Here is a 13408-nt window from a genome sequence, read left to right as displayed (position 1 = left end):
ATGAGTGGTTGGATGAGTTAAATATTTGATTTTCTCCCACAATAAGTTTTGACTTGACTAAATATTGAGAGTCCACATATATATGGATACTCTCTAACTTATGTATATTTTTACCTTCGTACGTTGGATTTTCCCTATAAACTTTTGTAAATATGACCATTTAACTCAGTTGTATACCATGTTGAAATAGAAAAGGACTATTTATTTCATGGATCTTATCGAATTCTCGATTTTTATCCGGATACTACTTCGAGAATGGGGATATATGATCATGATAAATGCGGGGAAATTGTATTTCTAACTACCTTAGTGTAGGAATTCTTTCGGTTTTCTTTATTCATGGCACAGTAGTGATGTTTGTCATTTTATTTTGGCAATTCAATTTTTTTATACCCATCTTCTCGTCAATGTACTTCTTTGTTCATGGCATGCAGCATGCTAGTTAGTTGTGAACACATAAATCACGAAGCCATCCACGTGTTCACAAACAATATTCGCATACATTCTAATTCTAGAATTGTACGTCATATGCGTAAAGGGGATGATTGTATCGATTCATCGACTCGAAGCCTTCGAGATTGTCATTGTCTAGTCGAATATTATCATAAATAATGTTCGTATAAAGGAACAAACAGAGAATCAAGTACAAATGTAAAGCACATGTAGTTCAACGCTGAATGTAAGGTGCTGAAATGTAAATAAGACAAAGATTTACGTGGTTCGGCACTAAGGCCTACATCCACGGGGCTGGTATTTCACTATGTATTGAATGATTACAAATATAGTCGAATGACTTTAGAGTATACATAGGTCTGCGGAAGTAGGGGGATTACTTACTCTTCCTATTTCTCTCTCCTATATTCTCCTATAATTTCCCTGGATTGGTCGACCCCTTCTCTCTTAGTGGAGAGGGGTATTTATAGGGTTGGAACGTGGGTCCTACTTCTGAGGTGCCGTTGTAATCTTATCTTCTTGTGCTTTGTGACCATTACGCAGAGGTCTTCGGCATATGCTGTGGCCTGAGCTTGAATACGAAGGATTATCCTCGCCTCTTCCACAAGCTGATTGACACGTGTATATCTCTTTGGTATTTAATGCGGGTAGATGGATGTCTGCTCGTGTCAGACAAGTGTCTCTTTGTCTGGTCACATCTATGTCAGTCAAACTTCCTCTCAGCCGTTGATCTGGGATCTTCCTTTGGATTGGGTGTATTAACACCCAAGGGGTATTATCTGGTGCTCCTCTGAGCCATCATACCTCTGTGATCCTCTGTCCCTGACCGTCAGATCTGCTGACCGGTGGCATCTTCTGATGAGATGCTTGCTATCATGTTTTGATATCTTGTTTTGCATGCCTTCCACGTGTCTCTTTCTGTACACGTGGTGGATGATGAAAGGTGTACATACAATTTTCCCCTCTTCTTCTGACTTGGGCGTATTTTGCAATTTAGAAGAAGAAAGGTCGTCATACACGTTTCCCATTTTGCATTAACTTTCCCCATAACTTCTCCTTGGTACGAGGAACAGTTATTGTCTTCTCTAGCTTCATAAATAGGAAATAGAATGTGAAAAAAAACTTTTATCCTCTTCTTGTCAGTGTTCATCCTCTTCTTGTTTTCTATTCTTGTTCTTTAGTCATTTGTTATCGTCATTCTTGTGAGGAAGATAACAACATTCAATTTTCTGTCTCTTTCGCTCTCGATTGTTGTTGCCCCTGTATCAACATTCAATTTTGATATCTACGATCCTCCTTTCTTCGATTGTGATTGGTGCTTTTCGTCCTCTTCTATACAGGTATGGGGTTTTTCATTAGCTGCTCATCATTGATTTATCTATGTATCTACCCGTTTGTTTTCTGCTGCTGTATTCTTGGCTTTGTGATGAAGAACACACATGTCGAAGCATATATGCTTGCCCCTGTTCTTTGTTACAAAGTCTGTGAGTCTGTATCTAAGTATTATCCCTGGAGTTGGATGGAGTATTTATGGTTACTTTTAGTTCTTAGGGTTTTTAATGTTTATCCGGATGAACCATCAATTATTTTTGATCTTTAGTGATCTCCTCGTATTCTTGTCTAAACTGTTTTTGTGTTTCCTTGTAGATATGTCTGATCGTCCGCGGGCTCCTTACCAAACCCCTCCGTCTAGTCCGCCAAGATCCCCTCCGCGTCGAGATTCTGACAGATCTCCACTTGGGGAAGGTCCTTACAAGTCTTCGCAATCGGATCCTCGGGGTCATAGGGTTTCGTCTTCCTCTGGTGCGAAGGTTGTGTCTACTAAGAAAGGGGATGTGCCGAAGGGTCCTTCTGTATCTAGGTATGCTGTTAACCGTGCCCCTTCTCGTCCTCGTGAAGATTCTAGGAGTACGCAGGCTCCTCCTAGTGATGACTCTAGGAGTACGCGGGCTCCTCCTCCTCGTACTGAAACACTGGATGTTCCGCCCCTTCGTTCAATGGCTCCTCCTTTAGTGCCTCCGTAGAAATATTTGCCGCCTCCTCCCGCGGTTTCTTTAAGAGGGAAGTACTCCATGGGTACTATGTCGAGAGCTGATCCGTCTAAAAATCTTCCTTCTAAAAGGAAAGCTTCGGAATTGAGTCCTACTTCTGATTCCGCGGACGAAGAAGAAACTGTCCCCGTGATACGCAACATTTCCGTTGGTAAGAAGAAGGTCACTTTCAAGCATATTGATTTTGAGATGTTCAAGGAAAAACATGAGCTTCAAGCTTTTGAGGTTCGCTTCTATGCCCCTGACGATGATATCACTTACGAGCTCCTTGCTAAGTATCAGTTTGACGAGTTTCATCTGTTGACTACGGTTGGAGCCTTCGAGGCGGGTCTCATGTTTCCCCTATATAATTCGGGTGGCTCCTTTTATTATGACGTGTTGGCTAGTCGCGAAGGATCTTCCACGAACACTCATAATCGTTCCGTGTCACAACTATCTGGGAATTATCTTCGTTCACTGAAGGAATGTTACCTGCGAAGCAAGGGGGAGACTATGATGACCTGCTATGTTCCAAATCCTGCTGAGAGAGAGTGGTACACTCCTCAGAATTTTAACAGTTCCTTTGGGGATTATGTCAACAGTAGAAACCGTAAGCCGTGGAGTGTTATTCTTCGTAATATCGCTGCTCCCCGTGGTGAAATTCGTCTTTTGAGTGAGGTGAGTGATGCCAAGATGAAGTATGTTCCTGGTACTGAGGGATCTGCTAAACGGAAACTCTTTCCTGCTCGTGAAAGGATTAAGCGTGACCATGATTATGAATGGCATGCTACTGTTATTGAGGTAGTTGGTCCTTGGGCTTATGGTTGGTTTCCTGGTCCGCGCGGCTGGCGTCCTTCTGAAAACAGCAAGCCTCGTGAAACTCCCCCTGCTCGTTATGGAGATTTCTGTCCTTGGCGTCCGAATTTCGCGGGCATGAATTTTCCTTACGCTCTTGATGTCGTTGATGGAGATGAGGAGGAGGGTTCTGGTGCTACCCATCCACCAAAGAGTGCTGCTGCTGCCAAGGTATAGTTTCTTCTTATATTCTCTATTATATTTGCCCCTTTTTCCTTGCTTGAAATAATTTTCATTTTTGAAGTGAGGGAAAAAATGAGCCTTTGTGGGGATGTGTACTGGTTTGTAGGTGTCGAAGAAGAAGAAACTTGGACCCAAACAATCTTCTACTGTGGTTACCAGTGAGGCTGAGGTTTATGAGGAGGTTACGAGTCCTGTAAACGAAGGGTATGCTGAGGATGAAGAAATGTCTGATGGGGAAGAGCGTACCGACACTTCTCACCCTGATGACGAAGGTGGTAATGATGAAGAAGAAGTTGCCGCGGGTGGTGATGGTGAAGAAGGAATTATCGCGGGTGGTGATGGTGAGTCTGAGGGCAATATTACCGTTGGTGGTACTGGCGGGGGTGGATATGCCCCTGTTGGCGATAATACCGTGGGTACTCTGCCCGTTATTTCCCCTGAATTTTATTTCGGTAGGATATATTCCGCGGGGGAATCCTTTGATGTGAATGCTGCCATGGGTCTTGCCGAAGACTTATCATTGCTTTCCCCAAATGATGATTGGGATGTGCTTGGGGATATTGGTAAAGAAGATGCCACCGGTCAGCAGGCTGAAAATGCCGGTGGTCATACTGAGGCTGGTGATGTCGAGACTTGCGTGAGTGAGGGGAGAACAGCCAAAGGGAAGTCTGCGGTTGAATCTCCTTCAGAGGATTTCCCTTACTCGCTAATGCCTGAAGGCGAAGATTCCATTTTGGCTTGGCTTAAGAAGAAAAATTTGATGTTCGTCCCCAACCCTGCCCCAGTGGTCCCCGGTGAGAAGAATTCTGACGCTTATACTCGTCAGATGATGCAAGTGTCTTCTGAAGTCCGCGTTGCTGAGATGTGGGAGAAGAATCTGAGAGCTTCAGAAGCTAACCTAGTGGTTGACCCTCCCTCCTCTGTTGCTGATATGATGGCCATAGCTGATGGGTATCAATACGGTTTTCCCCAGCAGCGTGTATTAGAGGTAAATCCTTGTACTGATTTCCTCATGATGTACGAACATTGTATTCTTCGCTATATCCGATCCCTTGGGTATAATAATGTTTGTCGTTTGTGACATAGATGATGAGGAGCGAACATTGTAACCATGTTCTATACCAGTTCTTTAAAGCAAAGTCTTTAAAGTTGGAGGCTAAGCTTCGTCACAGAGAAGAAGAACTATCTGCGGCTGAGTTGGAAATAAGTGAACTGAAGGATCGCCTGAAGGAAAAGGAGCGGCTGGGTAATGCCGAGGAGAGTCCCCGTTCGGAACTTGCTATAGTCCGCAACGAATTGGAGCAAGCTCGCAGAAATGTATCGTCCCTCACAGGTTCGTATTTTTTATTGGTCTTTTACTCCTCGTGATTCCCTATTTGTACTTTGGTGTTCTGTCTCAGTCTCCCCACCCTATTTTCAGTGGGTGGAGTCCCCGAGCTCATATGGCTTCGGAAAGAAAGGGAACGACAGAAATCCCGCATTGCAGAGTTGGTGGGTAAGTTGAAAAGCGAAGCCGTAAAGTGGAATGCTCGTGCTGATGAGCACAACGCCTTAGCACTGAGTGGCGTGAAAAGCGAACACTGATGGTTGATATGCAAAATAAGTACAATCATGACCGTTGTCTGTTTAATGGTACGCTGCTATGGACGCGTGACAACCTGCGTGATGCTCGAGGACATGCTTCGGACTTAGAGGCTAGAGTGCGCTTTTTGGAAGGAGAGTTACAACAGGCTCGTTCTTTCTTAGGCCCCGGGGTTAGGGATAGTATGCTGCATCTTTCCGAGGAAAGAGATAATGCTAGGGCTGAGGTTGGTGCTCTTAGTAAAGCCCTAGCAGCGTCTCGAGCTGATGTTGCTCGCCAAGTGGAATCTGAAAGAGATCTTGAAGTGAATGTGTATCGACTCCATAAAAGGATGGGGGAGATGAATGACGAAGTCAACCATCTTCGTCACTTGGATTCAATGAAGCAGGTAGACTTAGAGCGAGTCAATTTGCTCTTACGAACCTTCAAACACGGATTATAAGAAACTATCCGACGAATATGACTTTCTTGATGAGGCTCGGGACGCAGTTGTTAATGAGTATGAAGAGGCTTCGGCTAATGTCGAAGGTATAACCTCGTTTTATCGAGTGTGATTCTGTTATTTCTTCGTTTTAACCCCTTGGTATTTCTTGTTTTCAGCACTCGAGGGACAGCTTCACGCAGCAAATGATGAGCTTAAAAAAACTCAATCTGCCTTAGTGCAGCAGGAAGGACAAGCCAACTATTTCAAAGGGTTGGCCGCGTCTCGTGAGGAAGCAGCGGAGATTGCCTCCAAAGAGGCGGAACGCCTATCTGCATTGTTGTCTCAGGCCAACCAGCGGACCGCTGTTATCACTTATAAAGCTAGATGTCAGTTGGCTGAAGAGACCAACAAAGTCCTAGATAAGATTGAACTTGATCTTAAAGTCGAACATGGTCTTGTCAAGAATTATCCGCGTCGTCCCCTTCCCGCGCCCTTGCCTGGTTCTTCTGGGCCTTCTTCAGGTGGTAGCGTACCTTCATCTCGCAGAGACAACCCTGTTGATGGAGCTGTATCGTCCAAGTAGATTTCTTTTATTAGTCATAGAAAGTTGATCCTTGTTGATTATATAATTTCGGATCATTTTTTGATGTGTTTCCTGCTTTATCTTATTTGCTGAACTTGTAATCAACTCTTTATGAAATGGATCATCCTTTTGGCATACCTGCGTTATCAATTCATTTTATTTTAAGTATTGTGAAGTGTTAAACTAGAAATAACTTGCTTTGTAAAAAGTTGAGAGTGTTTGGGTGCGACACCGAAGGTAAATACCTTCGTGATCGTCTTGAGACCTGTCACCCCGCTGGCGAATCCTGGGCCAGAGGATTCCCAAACGGTGGGGGCCGAGGCAGCGTTCTAGGATATGGAATGCTTATTTGAAATATTTACATGCACCCATTCCGTCGACCCGCTGCCTTAAAATTGGTTGGGTATCTCTTTCTGCTGGGTGCCTTCCCCCTGGTCTTACACTCATAGACACTGATAGGGGAGCCCTGAGAGATTGTAGATTAACTACTTTCCCCAATATTGTTAATTTATTATGTAATGTACATGCGTTCACCCAGCGGGCCTTTTGACCATTTCGTTTGCTTGAAGATTTCCCAAAAAGTTTGTTTGATTGATAGGTTGAGGCCTGCTACTCCTCGTCCAGAGATAGAAACATGTAAAGCGGTTACGCTGCCTTCTTCTTCTGGTATTCTTCACGCAGATGCAAAGCTGCGCTGTGCTCCTATGGGTAGTACGGTTTGAGCCATTTAGCATTCCAAGGGTGCCGGAGGACCTCGCCTTTCAGATTGCGAAGATAGTAGGAACCGTTTCCCGCAATGTCGTGTATTATAAAAGGTCCTCCCCATGTAGGTGCTAACTTTCCCCATTTTTCTCTCGTTGATACTGCGGGATTGTTCTTAGCACATACTGCCCTTCTACAAAATTTCGAAGCTTAACCTTTTTGTTGTACTCTCTCGCTAGTCTCCGTTGATAATTTTCCATCTTTTGCAATGCTGCTTCCCTCCTTTCTTCCAGGTCGTCCAGTCTCTCTAACATCATGTCTGTTGTGAGATTTTTCTCCCATGCTTCGGTCTTTGTGGTTGGCATGAGGATCTCTGTTGGGATGACTGCTTCAGCTCCATAAGTGAGGAGAAATGGGGACTCCCCAGTGGCAGATCTTCGTGTTGTCCTGTATGCCCATAATACATTGTGTAGCTGTTCACACCATCGCCCCTTGTGTTCGTCTAATTGCTTTTTGAGGATAAGGGCGAGGGTCTTGTTAGTAGCTTCCGCTTGTCCGTTGCTTTGAGGGTATATGGGGGTGGACTTGTTTTTCCTTATTTTGAAAGTGTCGAAGAGCATGTCTATGTTTTTCCCCTGTAATTGTTTACCATTATCGGACACGATTTCCGCTGGTATGCCGAACCTGCAAATAATGTTTTGGAATATGAAAGTAAACACGTCCACGTCTCTGATCCTGGCTAAGGCTTTGGCTTCCACCCATTTACTGAAGTAGTCCGTGGCTACTATCAAAAATCGTCTTTTCCCTGATCCTTCGATGAAAGGCCCAACGATATCTATGCCCCATTTTGCAAATGGCCACGGACTATCCACAGAATTCAACGTTGTTGCTGGTGCGTGTATCTTTTTGGCGAAACGCTGACATTCTTCACATCGTCGGGACATTCTTGCAGCATCTTGTATCATTGTGGGCCAGTAATATCCTTGCATTTTTGCTTTGTCGGCTAGTGATCTCATGCCGCTATGATTCCCTGCGTCACCATAATGGATGTTTTAGAATTCGATGCCCCTCTTTCCTGGATAAGCAACGTAGTAACGGTCCGAGGAAAGATTTCTTGTACAGGATCCCATCCCGAAGATCATATCTTCCTACTTTGGAGAGTATTTTCCTGGTTTGTTTGTGATCCGCGGGTAAGGTTCCATCCTTGAGAAACGCATGGATCATCATTCTCCAATCATCTTCGTTGTTGAAATCTTCGTCTTGATTTGCTCTTGACAGGATATCTTCTTCGTCAAAATCGTCACGGATGTCTTCTCCCACCTGATCTTCGATATTTTCTTCCACTGTATCTTGATTTGTAGCAAAGGAAAATTGTGATGCAATCGAAGGCTCGTATACCCTTGTTATTTTGATAGCTTCGATACTCTTGTCCTTCAGCATGGATGATATATATGCTAGGGCATCCGCGTGCCTGAGATCCCTTCTGCATAAGTGCCGGAACTTGATGTTCGGAATTTGTGATGCCAATGTTTGGACCAAGGCCATGTAAGCTGAGAGGGTGTCGTCGTACACATTGTATTCGAGCCCTATTTGTCGTATGACAAGCTGCGAATCACTTGTCAGTCTTACATCAGTTACCCCCATCTCTATTATTAAGCGGAGGGCATGTACGACTGCCTCGTATTCGACGATGTTGTTAGTATGCTCTTTGAATTCTAACCTGAGTGCCTGTACGATCCTTTCTCCAGTTGGGGTGGTGATGACAATGCCTATTCCTGCCCCTTCCTTATTTTTGGAACCATCAACGAAGACTTCCCATTGTCTTTGACTCGCGGGTTCGAGGACATCAACTGGATCCTTGCTTTCCTCGTCGGCTTCTGGTATTCCCCTAATCTCTTCATCGTTGTCCAGGGGGAGGTCTGCTAAGAAATCCGCCAAAACTTGGGATTTTTGGGAATGTTGAATTTCATGAATGATGTTGAATTGGTCCAGGTGGGTGTTCCACTTGGCTATTCTACCTACTTTTCCCGCGCTTTTGAGGACTGCTTCCAGTGGTGCTTTGCATGGGACGCGGATGAAGTGAGTTAGGAAATAGGTTCTCAGCTTTTGAGTAGCCCATACTAATGCCAGGATGAGTTGTTCGATCTTCGTGTAATTCCTTTCCGCAGAATTGAGGGTCTTGCTGACATAATAGATAGGTTGTTCTATCTTCGTATTGGTTTTGACCAACACTGCGCTAACTGCGTCTTCTGTCGCTGCTATGTACAATGCCAAAACCTCATCAGGATCAGGCTTCTGCAGGATTGGAATTGAAGCCAGTGTTCCTTGATTCTTTGGAAGGCTTCTTCGCATTCTGCGGTCCATTCAAACTTACTCCCTTTTTTGAGAATATTGAAAAAATGTTTGCATTTGTCCGAGGATCGGGCAATAAATCTGCCCAAGGCTGCTAAGGACCCATTGAGCTTTTGCACTTCTTTTAAATTCTTCGGAGATGGCATTTCCACTATGGCCTGAATCTTCGCGGGGTCTACCTCAATACCCCTTTTTGTTACCAGATATCCGAGGAATTTCCCTGAGGTGACACCGAAGGTGCATTTTTCTGGATTTACTTTCATGTGATGTTTCCTCATTGCTTCGAAAATATCTCTCAGGTCCTGGTGGTGATCTTTGCGCAGCCTACTTTTGACGAGCATGTCATACGTAGACTTCTAGGGTACTACCAATCCATGGCCTGAAGATAGCATCGACCATTCTCTGGTAAGTTGCCCCTGCGTTTCGAAGTCCAAAGGGCATTCTAGTGTAGCAATAAAGGCCATGCGGGGTGTAGAATGCTGTGTGTAGTTGATCTTCTTCTGCCAGGGCTACTTGGTTGTAACCAGAATATCCGTCCATGAATGACAGCTCTTCGTACCCTTCCACTGCTTCAACCAGTTGATCTATGCTCGGTAGGGGATAGCTGTCTTTTGGACATGCCTTGTTGAGGTTAGTAAAGTCGATGCATATCCTAACCCCTCCATTTTCTTAGGAACGACGACCATGTTGGAGATCCATGTAGGGTATTTGACTTCCTTGATGAAGCCTGCTTCTAGTAGTTTCCGAAGTTCTTTTTCTACTGCCTTATGACTCTGGTGCAACTTTTCTTATTTTCTGCCTGAAAGGTGGCGTGCCTGGTTTGATGCGCAGCTCGTGTTGGATTATTTTCGGATCAATCCCCGGCATGTCTCCTAACTTCCAGGCGAATACATCCGCGTATTCTTTAAGTAATTTGGTTAAGGAATCTTCTCTTTTCGTTTATGGTCCCTACTTTGATCATCTTCGGGTTTTCTTCCGTTCCTATGTTGATTTCTTTTACGGGCTCCACTGGTGTGAACACCGGCTTCGGGTCCCCAAGGACTGGGACGTTCTTTAATTGCTATTTGGTATGTTTCTGTCCTTCGTTGGCTGCTGAAGTACTTGCCTCTGTGTTAAGGACATTATCATCCTTTGTCAAGCCCTTCCCTGTGGTTTCCTTGAGGAACAGGTCTATGGCCTTTTCTTTCGCAGCTTCTTTATTTTTGATCCTTCGGGTTTTTCGCTGCTCTTCCTGTTCGTTGTTGATACGATCCTGAGTGGCCTGGCACTCTTTTGCAGAGACCCGATCTCCCTTGATTTCCATACTCCCTCGGGTGTAGGGAACCTGAGATATTGGTAGTAAGTTGCTGCCACTCCCTTGAGTTTATGTACCCACTTTCGTCCAATAATGGCGTTATAGGGGGATGGGGCGTCTACCACGCTGAATCGTGTTTCTACTTTCATGGGCCCGGCGTTCACCTGCAACACGATGTCTCCCAATGGCTTTGTGGGCGCTCCGTTGAACCCGTAGATGGTGTAATAAGAGGTCATCAGCTGTTCATCATGGAGCTTCATCCGTTTGAAGGCGTCGTAGAATAGAACGTTCACTGAGCTTCCCCCGTCGATGAGGATCTTTTTGAGGTTACATCCGGCCACTGGTAGTGTGAGGACCAAGGGATCGTTATGGTCTTCCATATCTTCTTCGATATCTTCAGTATCGAAGATGATAGGTGCGTCCATCCACTCTTCGTGCTCGTCCACCTCTACGCCATCAATCTTATATAATTCGCAGTGGTCTTCGAATTGCTTTCGTAGCCTCTTTCCTATCTGCGCTGTAAGTGAGGGCCCTGCGGCTTCGGAACACGAGATGGTGTTGATTGTGCGGTTTCCCTCTGGAAGTTGGACTTGCTTGGTTCGTTTGGATCTGTCCTCGGTGACCTCCTTTCGTATGTATTGCTTGAGTTCGCCAGCATCAATCAATTTTTGGATCATTATTTTGAGGTTTTTGCATTTCTCGGTCTGGTGTCCATTGAAGCAATGATACTCACAGTAATCTTTAGACTTCTCGGTCCTTGGGGGCTGTTTTCCCTTAGACCACGGCCACTCCAAATTTTCCCTTCCTTTGATCTCTCGCAAGATCCGAGCGTAGCTAGCATTGAGCTTCGTGTAAACCTGATCTTCGAATTTTCGATCGTCTTTTCGTCGTTCATCTCTTCGTTCCTTCCTATCTTCGTGGGTCGTTCCACTGAGCTATTTCTTTTGGCCCCGCTGGTTTGTTCTGCGGAATTGGTACGGTGAGACCTCTGCGTTTGTGCCCTCGGGTTCTCACGCTGGATTTCTTCAAGACGAGCATACTTCTCAATAATTATTCGAAGATCTCCTTCTGTCTTAGGTACGCTTCCGTGGATCTCAACAAATAGTGGACTCATTCGGTCTAATCCCCACTTGTAGCAGTTGATGCTTACTACGGGATCCACACTCCCTATGGCTTGGCAGATCTTGTGCCATCTGTTGGTGTATTCCCTCGTGTTCTCCTTGTAACCAATTGCCAGAGAAAAAAGTTTATCCATTCCGGTGTTGACAGCTTTGTTGTACATGTAGGTTCTCAAGAATTTCTCTGCGAGTTGATCGTAGGAGTTGATGGAATCAGGTGGCAGGTTGTCAAACCAAGACAAAGCCGATCCCTTCAGACTTGATGGGAAATACCTACAGAGGACGGCGTCGTTTTGACTCCATCGGGCTAAGATACGATTATAATACCGGATATGTGCCGCGGGATCACTGGATCCGTCATAGCATTCAAAAGTTGGGACAGGGCACTTTAACGGAATGGGGGTATTTGCCAGGCGATGAGTTAGGGGCGTGGAGTTAGCTTCTTTCATCACCTCTTCAAGCCTTCCTCCGCCTTGTCTGGCTTTTAACTGCCTGATCTCAGCCATCATCTCATCACGCAGCTCCTCCATTGCGCGGTAATATCCCACGTTCTCATGCTCAGTTGAGCGTTTCTTTCTTCGAACTTCACTGTCATAATAGTCTAAGTCTTCGGCGGACATTTCGGGACGCGGATTCCGGATCGCGATTCCCCTGGCGGCGTTGTTTAGGATGATTCTTCGGTTTCTCGATTAGGCTCTGGTGCTTTAGAATTTGCTTCGTCCAGTTGTTGGCTAGTTCGTGCTTTGGGAAATCCTATCTTTCAAGTCTTGGTTCTCCCTGGCCAGAAGAGCTACGGCATCTGCGTAGACCTGCTGGCTCTTTTTCAATTCTTCGAGCTCTACCATCAGTCGGTGGGACTGGTTTGATCCCTGATTGGGAGTTCCGGCTTGTACCCCTACGGCCATAGTCCCCCTTCGTCTACTGTGTGTATTAAGGGTGGCAGGATCAGCTTCAATTGTTGGTATCTCCAAGTTTGGTCCCCTCGGTTGAGCTTCCACCCGCGGTACTAAAACCACGGTATGGTTTGATTCTGACCGTTGGTTGACGGCATTCCGAAGATGGTGGATGTGCGGGCTGGTGTCATAGATTCTGCACCCCTTCTTTGTTGATGGATTTGGTTTGAAACCAAAGTCTGTTAGCTTCTGTAGCCTGGAGGCCGCAACAGTTGCTTGTTCTTTGTGGTGCTGCTTTGAGAGCCGCGACTGCAATGGAGTTAGTGTTCATATAGGTTGAGGTGATTTCCGCAGCATCCTGCCTCTGAGTAGCTGTTTTAGCTTTGTCTCCTTTGCTTGCTTCGGGTCATGACCGGGGTAATCCTCGGTGTCTCCTTTGATGAGGCTTTGGTTTTTCCTGCCTCTAGTATCTTTTCCATTTTTATCTTTTTCTGCATAGGGAATAAATAAAGAGAACCAAAGATATCCACGAGGATGGGTTAGTGCCATTCGTATCCGCAAATTATTGGAATAGAAGGAAATGAGCTCCCAGGGCCTTAATAAAAGAGAAACGTATAAAGACTCCATCGGTCTAGTTTTTTGCATATAAATCCTCTAATAAACAATCATGGACCTTGTTTCAGACTACTTTTGAAAAGAAAACTCTTGAAAAGGCAGATCCGTCGCGAGAACTTATGAATCTGGATTATTAAGTCTTAGTTTTAAAAGAAAACGCCTCAGTGCAAATCTGTGATAGATAGCCGTGGATTGTCTGCTTTGAAATGGTGTTTGTGAGAATGAAGACATAACCCAGAATAAAAAAGGTTTTGAAAGCACGCTGAACCAGAAAAAAAAGGTTTTGAAAGCACGCTGAACCCAGAATAGGGCACAACCATAATG

The sequence above is a fragment of the Papaver somniferum genome, chromosome 10 (genome assembly GCF_003573695.1).
Source record: "Papaver somniferum cultivar HN1 chromosome 10, ASM357369v1, whole genome shotgun sequence".
In the NCBI taxonomy this organism is placed as follows: Eukaryota; Viridiplantae; Streptophyta; class Magnoliopsida; order Ranunculales; family Papaveraceae; genus Papaver; species Papaver somniferum.
Note: the sequence above shows the minus strand (reverse complement) of the source record.